The sequence below is a fragment of the Triticum urartu genome, chromosome 7A (assembly GCF_056163025.1).
Source record: "Triticum urartu cultivar PI428250 chromosome 7A, HENAU_Tu73, whole genome shotgun sequence".
Lineage (NCBI taxonomy): Eukaryota > Viridiplantae > Streptophyta > Magnoliopsida > Poales > Poaceae > Triticum > Triticum urartu.
Window position 1 is genome coordinate 697604849 of NC_141879.1, and position 11051 is coordinate 697615899.

The 11051-nt window shown below is 42.4% G+C and overlaps 1 long non-coding RNA gene across 1 annotated transcript; it reads right to left on the reverse strand.

The window, feature by feature from the left end:
• Positions 1 to 2868: 2868 nt before the first annotated feature.
• LOC125524878 (uncharacterized) lies at positions 2869 to 3586 on the reverse strand. Its single transcript, XR_007291014.2, has 3 exons — positions 3261 to 3586; positions 3106 to 3188; positions 2869 to 2917 (listed from the first exon to the last, which is right to left on the reverse strand). It is a non-coding gene; the product is annotated as an uncharacterized LOC125524878 (long non-coding RNA).
• Positions 3587 to 11051: the final 7465 nt, after the last annotated feature.

The following is an 11051-nucleotide window of genomic DNA, read 5'->3' on the forward strand; positions in this document are numbered from 1 at the left end:
GACTGATAAGGATGATGCGGATCTCTCTCCTGAAGATGGGTCAGCGGCCCGATGATGATGGCGGCGTCTAAAACATGTCCATGTGTGGTGTACACTTTAGGTCTGCTGCATCAGCTGTTCGTTCCGATACATTATATGGATGGATCGTCGACGACACCGGTTTAGATATGGGGAGTGAGAGCACTCCACATAATCGAGTTTTGTAGGTGTGAGTGGTGGCTTCAGATGGTTTGATATATGTTCTTGTTAGACCTTGGTGAAATAATAAATAAAGATGGCCGCATGCATTGCTTGATGCAGAGGCTGGGGGTGTAAATCTCCTTTAAAAAAATGCTTTCTCAAGGCAAGCAATCCAGCTTTAGAATATGCCGCAAACACAATCGCCCAATCTTAGAAAATTCAGCGGACAGTAAAGAGACTGGATTGGATGGACTCGTTGATCGGACGGAAGCAGACCAAACATGCCTGAAACAGTCCTCTTCAACACATCCACAATGTCAGGGTGGACATCTCTCCGGACTACACTATCAAGTTTCAAAGTGAAGATTTGTGAGCAGTACCAGTACATCGACTCGACATGATTTAAGATGCTAATCCTATTTTAGATAATTTTCCTGTGGAAGTTCATAAGAATCTATTTTTTTGTCAGTGGAATTTAGATAACTTCCTCACACCTGTCTGGAGACACCTAAATCTACAGATAAACAATTGTGTGTTGCTTATCATTTCATCTTCCATCTACACGTTGCAAATTTATGTTGAGGAGGTTAATACAGAATTAGTATATCCCGTAATAATTAATTTTTATTGCTCAAAAAAAGGCTTGGAGTTTTTTTCGCTAGCATGGATGAGCATCGGCTAATGGTTCATGTGAATCAGGCTAATGTACCTTGACAGCCGAAAGAACAACTGCACAGTTTACATGTTGAAGACAGGGCATAACTTGTCCCACTATATTTTTGCATCTGCTGCTTTGTATCTTGACAGAGAATCAAGAAGGAAATTTTGTCCCCACCTGCAAATTCGTCAAAAATGATAAGAAGTTGTGGCTACTGGATCTATGGGCTTTGTGCGGGAGCAGGCCCAGTCAACCACAATGCACCGATTTTTCCACCGGAGTAGCCAGCCTGAGGACAGCTACCCCACTTAGCAATTGAAGTGGGGTGAGGCAGCGATCAGATGGCCGCAAATGGTCAAAACTGCTAATGGTGTGAGAGGGCCGGGAATTGGTTCAGTTTTACGGTCCTTATATAATAACTAGATGATACCCCCCACGTTGCTGCGGGAATTTTTAGCACTACATGATAAGTATTTATCATATAAGAAATAATAAAGTCCTAAAAAAATGTATTTTTTTAACCTTCGATGAAACAATATGAAAAGCTAGGAGAATTCGTATATTGTAGAGTATCTCCATACTTGCTTAGATTTTCCTGATAATAATTCAAGGTAATACAATTTGATTATCTATTAGAAGTGCATCAGAGCAAAAAGAAATTCATGCTAATTTGCGAGCCTTGCGTGTTAATATGGAAAAATTGTAATTAGCTTCGATTCTCCACTATGATAATAATTTTGGGTGGAAAAGTAACCAAAGGTACTCCATGTTCAACATCTTATTTAAAAGACTGCTATCCAGCATAGAACAATTAAAGTTTAGGAGAATCAGAAATGGCCATACTTGATCCTCTCACCAAGGATTGTCATTAACACTATATTTGTTCTTACATTTTTAACACAATTGTATATTATAATGATACACACATGGTTGAAAACATAATATCACTTAATATCCTAGCATAGATAAACAATAATATGATATCATCTATCTTCAAACCAGAAACACACCAACAGTCTTATTTGTCATCACAGTTGTACATCCCAGGGAGGAGTAGACATGACTGGGTATAAAATCTTGTAACATTTGCAAATTTTTATTAGCACAACATGGGCGAATTGCATAAAGGAAAAATCAAAATTACAATGCCAATAGCAATAATAGTCTCTTTAAGGATTTTTATGAAAAAAAAAGCATAGCAGTTTGTTCTGCAGAAAGGTGAATGAGGCAATTGCATGGAGTGAACATATTGGTAGTTGTGTTACCTTCATACAGTGCAAATACTTAATAAAAGCTTCAAATTTTTTTAGATTAACGTCTTCACTCTATTTATTCATGATGTTCAGGGATTTCAAATTACATGCAGGATACTATCAGGTGGCACATGCAGCCATACTTTACGAGATCATTCAAGACCCCTTCCTCCGCCATCATATGCGCCGTTGTGTTTGCTTCTCAATGAACCCTCATTTACAACAGTAGCTTGATCTCCTCAACATCCAGCCCCAGCACAGAGAAATTCTTGTGTTGATCATTTAGCACAGAAGCTACAGCCCTGCAATCGATTATGAAAGCTTCAATTTATGGAAGGAAATGTATAACATATCATTATGTAAAACAAATGCAAATATGATTTATTTCATTTTGTTTGTATAATATCTGGAAAAATTCCCTTTTAAACTTACACTTGAAGCCGCTAGTCGATTAACCTGCAACTCACATCCACAACAATATTTACATAATCTTTGATTTTGAATGATAAATCTGAAACACATGGCTAATCTATCACTGTGCTAGCTCGCCAAGCTAGATGATGTTCAGATAGAACAGTAGTACTGAAACACACATGCCTAATAAACCATCTATTCGAGTATTGGATCGTTCTGATGGCATTCATAGTGGAATAGTACTGTCGGTCAGGAACATACCTGAAAATGACCAAAGGAATATGCCTTGATTCACAAAACAATCAAAGTAAAAAAAAACAATAAAATTCATACTAACCTACACGTCTGTGCATGTATGAGAGAGAGAGATGCGGGATTGTAGTTGCACGTACTTATTCCTTCCAATCAGCGCCTTATATATACAAAAGAAAAAGAAGAGAGATCAGTACAACCCATCGTTTCCAATCAAAGTTGTTTCATTTATTTATTCCTTCCAACTATGAATATAAAGAAAATAAAACGAAGAGGAATCAGAGATTGTTGTTTAATGCTTGCGGGGAGTGCTTGCATTAGAGAGGATTGGGGATTAGAAAGACTGACCGGACTTGGTGGGCGGAAGAGGCGGCTGGAGACATAACAAATCTGCCTTCTAAAAAATGATTCCTGCCGCACACAAATCAGAGCTTCCAACCCAAACAAACTCAAGATCGTTAGGATTTGGATTTGTCGAGATAGAGAGGAAGGAGAGCCCCCACCTTTTGGCACAGGTGATGTCGGAGGACGACGACAACGGTGACACGTGTGGCACGCCTGGAGCTCTGGTCGACACCGGGGCGCGGGCTTGGGTCAGCACTATCTGCCGGGCTTGATTCGACAACGGATTGCAGGCTCACAGGGGCTCGGGTCAGCAGCAGCATCCTGGTATTTGGGGGCGACCCCCACGAACGCCAGGCTGGCAGCAGCACCGCGCCATGAGCACCACCATCGCCGCTGAAGGTGAGGTGTGTATGGTAGCTTTTGCACGGCTGAGTATGGATGGGTTGATTTATTTTGGTGAGTGGAACCGGACGGAGGATACGAAGAGGAGGGGGAAATAAAGTGGGAGAATACCAATGGCATGGTGGAGAAGATAACGCACATTTATTATTGAGGAGCCCGTGGTTAACGGATGAAGCAGATGTGGGATGGTAACGAAACGTCGTGCCTCGGTCATTTCTGTACGCGGGTAGCAACACGTTCAATGTGGCATCATGCATATTAGGAGTTCGCTGATGTGGTAGGACGCTGAGTTGGATGCCCTGCATGTTGAGATAAATACTTGTAGTGGGGATGAATCTCTTAAGTATATAGGATTCTCTTTCTCTAAAAAAATATATAATAATTCTCTTGATTATGACACCAAAGACGCAGAGTAGATGCACCGCCAGGTACAAAGCAGGTACAAACTAATCATTTCCTAATGCCTTCCAAATCTAATTAACATATTTGTGGTAGTATGCGTGAGTGTCCGTGTTGTATTCCCCAAAACACGACCTTATAACAAAAAAAAAGGAGTGGGATTGTCTTGGGTACTATTCACCACAACCGGCTCACTCTGAGATAAAATATGTAGGCACATCGGACATGTATGTTTCTTGATATGATTCTAGCTATGTGATCACTATGAACCATGGCTGATGAGAACTATATATGCATGAACGCTTGATTGGGAGGTCACGAAAAATAAATGGCATAACAACTCATTGACGAGGTGGATGGCGACAAGTAATTGGTTTGTTGTACTTTGTATTTAGGTTTGCTTGCGTTTGTACAACCACTTTTTCAACCAAGAGAGCCTTTTGTACTTGGCTGGATACTAACATTAGTGCAGTCAAGGTCATCACACACGGTTAAAAAGAACATACACATATGTGAATCGTTGTCTTGCTATGGTGTGCGACATGGGGTGCATCGTCTTGTTTGGTTGTCTGCGTGGCTCTAACCTGCATTGCATGGGGGATCCTTGGTGGGCGTGGCCAGCTTGAGTGGATGCAAGGATGAGGTGTTTTCGCAAAAAAAAAGATGAGTGAGATGAGTGTTTGGTGGACCGTGTGATATGGGTGCACAAGAGATGATATGCAGGAGAGATGTTGTTTGGTAGGCTGAATATAGGCTCAATTCTGTTAACTCTTCTATTCCAATTTCAATCATTCCAGAACCATTCCATAGACAAAGAGAAGAAGTAAACAAATTTATATTGAAATCTGAACCAAAACTAAGTGTCGATTTTATTTACTAGGAATTTCTGAGACAAATCAAAAAGCTTTTCCACCAATCTGACCCATTCCACTGAGATGGAGTAGATAGCCGTGGCAGAGACCAACCGGATGAAGAGGTGGAGGGCGACGAGATGACTGTGGTAAAGATGGGCTGCTGGGAGGAGACGCCAGTAACGGAGATTTGACTGCGGCTCGTGGAGCGCAAGTGCTCCCTCCTCCCCAACCCGCTTCTTCCTCTCGGTCGGTGGCGGGTGGTGGGTCGAGCTCCGGCGGGCTTGTCCCCAGGCGTGGGTGCGCGCGGCGGCGGTAGTCGAGGAGCGCAGGAGTGGGTACGCGTGACGGCGGTGGTCAAGGAGCACATGCGTGGGTGCGTGCGTCGATGGCAGAGTGCGGAAGTGAGATCGATGAGACCATTTAGATCAAGGCGGCCGGGATGCAGGGGAAAGGACCGGACGAGCTTGCACGAAGGAAACACTCGCAACCTCCCCCCTTTACACTGTTTTTTATAGCGGACCGGCCCATCCCACTTCCTTTCTGCTTTAACACCTACGTCTGAGTGACTCGAACCTTACTCGTTGCGTTTAAGTAGCATGCGCCCTAACCAACTGGATCAGATCACCGATGTGCTAGTTTTCTTTTTTTAATCTTTATAAGATGCAAAAAACGCAACTGTTTTGATGTTTGCTTTCCTTTTCCTTTTTCTTGTTTTCTATCTTGTTTTTTTCCTTTTTCCTTAAATACATGAAAATTTTCAAATACAACGAAATTACCGCAAAATCAATGAACTTGTTTTCAATAGATGAACTTTTTCTAAATCGATGAACTTTTATTCAAATCGATGATTTTTTTTTCAAATTTGATGAACTTTTTTCAAAATCAATGAACTTTTTTCAAACTCGATGTTTTTTTCAAATTCGATGAACTTTTTTCAAATGAGGTGAACTTTTTTCAAATTTTGATGAAGTTTTTTCAAACTCAATGAATTTTTTTCGAATTCAATGAACTTTTTTCAAATTAGATGGCCTTTTTTCAAATTTTGATGAACTTTTTTCAAATTTGATTAATTCTTTTCAGACTTGGTGAAGTTTTTTTCAAATCCGATGAACTTTTTTCTAAGAACAAGAGTACATACTGTAGCAAACCGGGTTTTTTTCTAAGAAAAATAGTCTATACTGTAGCAGTTTTTGGAATGAAAAAAAAAATGGTCGAGCGGTAACCAGCGATCGAGCGAGCGGCGGCACCCAGCGAGCGCTGCTGGGCCAGGCCCATACTAGCGACACAGCGAGCGCTGTAATCGCCAACGGGCGCTGAAGGGGAAATCCCTATTCGCCGCTTGCTGCGGCAAAATGTCGGGCTACCGCACAGGGCAGCGCAGCGAGCGACAAACCTGGGCCGGCCCACTTATACATAATGCGTCCAACCGGTTTTGGGAACCTTCTAGAAGGTTCCCTGAACCGGTTTTTTTTCTGTATCGTTTTTTTCTGGTTCTTTTTCGGCTTTCTATTGTTTTTCCATTTCTCTTTTTTCGTTTCTGTTTTTTTTTTAATTTTTAGTTTTTTGTTTCATTTTCTTTTTCAAGTTTATTTTTCTTTCTCAGAACTTGTTCACAATTTTACAAAATGTTTACGATTTTCTTTTTTATTTATTTTCCTTTCTTCTCTTTTTTTAAAAAAATCAAAAAAATAATTTTTGTTCATGTTTCCAAAAAATGTTCAGTTTTTGAAAAAATGTTCTCAAAATTAAAAATTGTTCTTGTTACACAAAAAAGTACAAATCTTTCGAAATTCATAAAATGTACCAGATTTCAATTTTTTGTTCACATATTAAAAAAATGTTCGCGCTTCCAAATTTGTTCGGGATTTTTCAAAATTGTTCTCCGTTTTAAAATATGTTCTCAAAATTCAAAAAATGTTCGTACTTTAAAAAATTGTTCGCGCCTCCAAGTTTGTTCAGGATTTTTTAAAAATGTTCTCTGTTTCAAAATTTATTCTCAAGATTCAAAAAATGTTTGGACATTGAAGAAAATGTTCCAGCTTTCCTAATTTGTTCACAAATTCAATAATAGTTCATGTTTTTAATTTTGTTCACAAATTCAAAAAATGTTCTGGAAGTTTATAAAAGTAAACCTTTTTATTTTTTGTTCACAAATTCAAGAAATGTTCCCCTTTTTCAAATTTGTTCACGTCATCAAAATGTTCTTGTTCTACAAAATTTGTACGAAAATTCGAAAAATGTTTTTATTTTGAAGAAATTATTCATAATTTCGAAAAATGGGCTGTAGTTTTTTGGATTTTTTGCGAATTAATGTTTAACATTAGTCTCTCTCGTATACGTCTTTAACTGTCCGGCTGCTAAGTGAACATGAGGTGGTCTTCGTCGCGGTGGTTAGCACGGCAGGCCAATTGGTGCGCAGTCGCGTGTTCGAGTTACAGCGCTAGCGCGATTTTCTTTTTTGCGATTTTTTCATCTAGGGAAGGTGCCGTCAGGTGCCACTGTAAATGGGCTGGCCCACGCTAGCCGCTCCTGTGCGAAGCGCTGGCACTTTGCCGCAGCGAGCGGCCTATAGGAGCTCCCTGAAGGCGCCAAGGAGGAGGTCTCTGTGCGATGCGGTGATAGGATGCATTCAATTTTGTAAAAGCTACCATATGTGATGGGCAGACTTATCGCACAGAAAATGCAACACTGGTGTACTACTCCGGCAACATTTTCTTTGTAAAGCTGCCCGCCCATAACGGTGTATGCTTTTGATCGACAAATGATCCCTCTCGTTTCAATTTCGTCTTCTGGGAGTTCTTGTCGTAACAGATAGACAAGGTAGGGCAAAGTCCACTCGGGCGTAACAACTCGCACTTCTTGTACCAAATCAATTATTGTCGGGACCTCAACTTCTGCAGGAACTGGCGTTTCGACCCGTGGTGGGAGCTCTTCTTTGAATGAATTCTCTTTTATAGTTGGGGAGTGGAGGTGATCAAGAAAATATCTTTAGGAACAAGCTTTTGAGTGAAACCCAACTTTGACAGATCATCAGCTACTTGTTTTCCTAATGCCTCCCAAATATAATTAACATGTTTGTGGTAGTGTGCGCGTGTGGCCCAATATATGTGTTGTGTTGCCTAAAACCCCGACTTTAACAAAGTACAATGAGGTGAATTGTCTTGAGTACTATCCACCATGACTATCTCACAAAATATGTTGGCACACCAGATAGACATCCTTCTTTATCTTCTTCTAGCTATGTGATCACCGTGAACCATGGTTGATCGGACCTATATTTGAGGATGCCGGGAAAAAAAATGTCATAACAACTCACCGACAAGGTGGATGGTGACAATTGATTTATTTGTTTTACTTTTTTAAAACTATAAATGTTTGCTTGAGTTTGTACAACCACTTTTACAACCAAGTAAGTTTCTTGTACTTGGTTTGATACTTCGATAAACTTAAAGTAGTTGATTTAAAAAAAAACAGTTGGTTCGCCAACCGCCCGGCCTCAAGCGGGTGGCCATTAGATTGAAGGCGGAAAATATCCTCCTAGTCTTCCACAAATGTAGAAATCGCCCGCAAAAGACGGACCCACCCGACAACACCATCAGGAGACCTGCAAGTTTGTAGCATCGTCGCTAAGCGTCGCAACAACCTGCCTCTGGCCGCAGCGTCCCACACTCAAGGTGTTGAAAGTTGCATTTGAAGAACCTTTCTCAAGCTCGCAATATTGTTTTGTCAATAGATGGTTGGTGCCGCTGATTGTTGTTGTATTTCAGTGATTATTGTGTTGATTTCTTCATTTTTCCTCTTCTTATTCCTCTTCTTCATTATGGTTGGTGCCGCTGATTGTTGTTGTATGACTTCACTACTTGCTGGTGTGATTGTTGGTGTTAGTTGTTTATTTCCCCTAGGACACAATGTGTTGGACCACTAACACAAGGGTTTGTACCAAGTAGCAAATGTTCCTCAATGAGAGTGAAGGTATCCATCCATCTGTGGAGCTACTAATGTATAAAGTTCTAGGAAGTATTTTTATATTTTCAGAATAAATACAAAATACTCAGAAGGCATCTTTCTCCATCTCCTCATATCTCTCAAATACTCAAGGGGCATCTGGAGCGATATGGATTCCTCAAGCCCAACCGACTCAATCATCATGGTCACATACGTGGCTAACGGCATCCGCGAAGTCACGACATTGAAAGTCACATCATTGAATTCGGTCACATGTACATTCACATTCTTTAAATTGAACCAAACAAATAAAAAGGAACAAGCGAACAAATTTCTTAACTACTTGGCATTGCACCGAACACATGTGGATGGCTCAGGTTGACCACCACCACAAAGGCCATCAAGCCTTCTTCTTTTTTCGGCTTCTCCTCTTCTTCAGGTGTGCCGCATGACCAAAGTCTCCCCTGCCTAGCGGAGCCTATGGGTTATAGGCAACTCAATGTGCAAATTGTAAAAAAGAAATACCCGGTCATTGATGGTCTTTTGGGTGAGCTACACGGTTGTACTGTGTACTCAACAATCGTTTATCTATTCCCACATCTATTCACTAATCATGGAATTCGTTATGGACAGAAGGTCTGTAGAAGTGGAAGTAGGATGATGGGAGGAAAAAGAAAGGAGTAACAGAAAAGGAAGGTTTAGGACTTTCTGCCCACGTATCGCATTTGAAACAGGAAATATTTAATTTGGATATTAAATCTGCAAGGAAGGGAATAATCCAAACAAATGAGAACATACTAGATAGTTTGAATTTCATCCATTAGGGAGGGTATGACACACTTGTCTTTCACAATCAAGTCTTTTCTTTTTATGGAGCCGACATTGTCGATGGTGTTGGTCGTCGCGAGTGATGGACGACCACACAACACGATTTGGTTATTTTCATGTGTTAATTAAGTCTTAACACGATGCATACAACGACATGCAATCATCTAGTTCGTCTAATTTTGTTCGAAGTTGTTCTCACACATGGTTTTCTCAAACTTTAGGTTAGTTCATCTTCACTGATTTGAGGTCTGCAAAGAGGAGCTCGAGATTTTCTTCACGCATACGGAGTCCCTCTTTGCTTTACCGCACTACGGCACCTGATGCCAATACGGTCCATGTAGTCACTAGTAGAAAACATGGCTTTGGTTTAGGCCAGAAAAGGGCATTAATCCCAGTTGTCCTACAAACCGGGACCAATGGGTGCATCAGTCCCGGTTCATGAGGCCAAGGCGCCGGCCGGGCCTCGGGGGCCATTGATCCCGGTTCTTCTGACCCCTTTGGTCCCAATTCCAGACACAAACCGGGACCAATGGGCCTCGCTCCTGACGCCACACCTTTAGTCCCGGTTGGTGGCTGGAACCGGGACCAAATGTCAGTCTTCTGTCCCGGTTCTAGCCACCAACTGGAACTAAAGAGATGCCTATATATACCCTCGCCCCTGCCCGCTCGCTCCTCTATTTTTTTGGCCGTGTGGGAGGTGTATGCATGCGCTGCTCTGTATCCCTTCTATGCATGCACATGAGGTGTTCAATGAAAGAGAGGTCACTTCTCTCTATTAGTTAGCTAACACAATATGAAACCCCTAAATTAACCCTCCAAAACCCCTAACCCCCCTCCCTTTCAAAAATAACTAAAACCCCAGCGCCTGCGAGCTGCTGACGCGTGGCTGCCTTTTAGTCCCGGTTGGTGTTACCAACTAGGACTAAAAGTTCTCCTGCCTGGACGCCCCACAACGGCCACATGGAGCCCCTTTAGTCCCGGTTCATAAGCCAACCAGGACTAAAGGTTGTGGGCATTAATCCTTGTTAGACTTTGTAACGTAGCCCAACTGTGTAATCTGTATATTGGGTAACCTTATAAATATATGTGATAGGCCACCCCTAGAGGGTTGAGCCAGTTCCCACAAACCCTATGTTTAACATGGTATCAGCCTAACCCTAAGTCCTACTCCACCTCAGCCGCCGCCGCCGTGCCCCCAACCCTAGGGCCGCCGTCGCCGCAGCTACCATGACCGCTTCCGCCTCCGGTTCCGCCAGCTCCGGGGCCCTCCCCGCCACGCCGCCCGCCCTTCTCAATCTCCCCGCCCACGCCGGTGCGTCGCCGCGGCCCCAATTCTTCGGCACCACCACCGTTGGCTTGATGTTCTCGGCTCCGATCCAGCCATCTCCCGCGACGTCGACGGTGGCGGCCTCCACCGCCGCGATGATGGCGCCACCCGCGGCCCTCGCTGGTTCGTCCCCGACACTCCCCATCCTGCCGGCGGCCTCGGGGGCCTCCGATGATCCGCTCACGGGTGTGGCA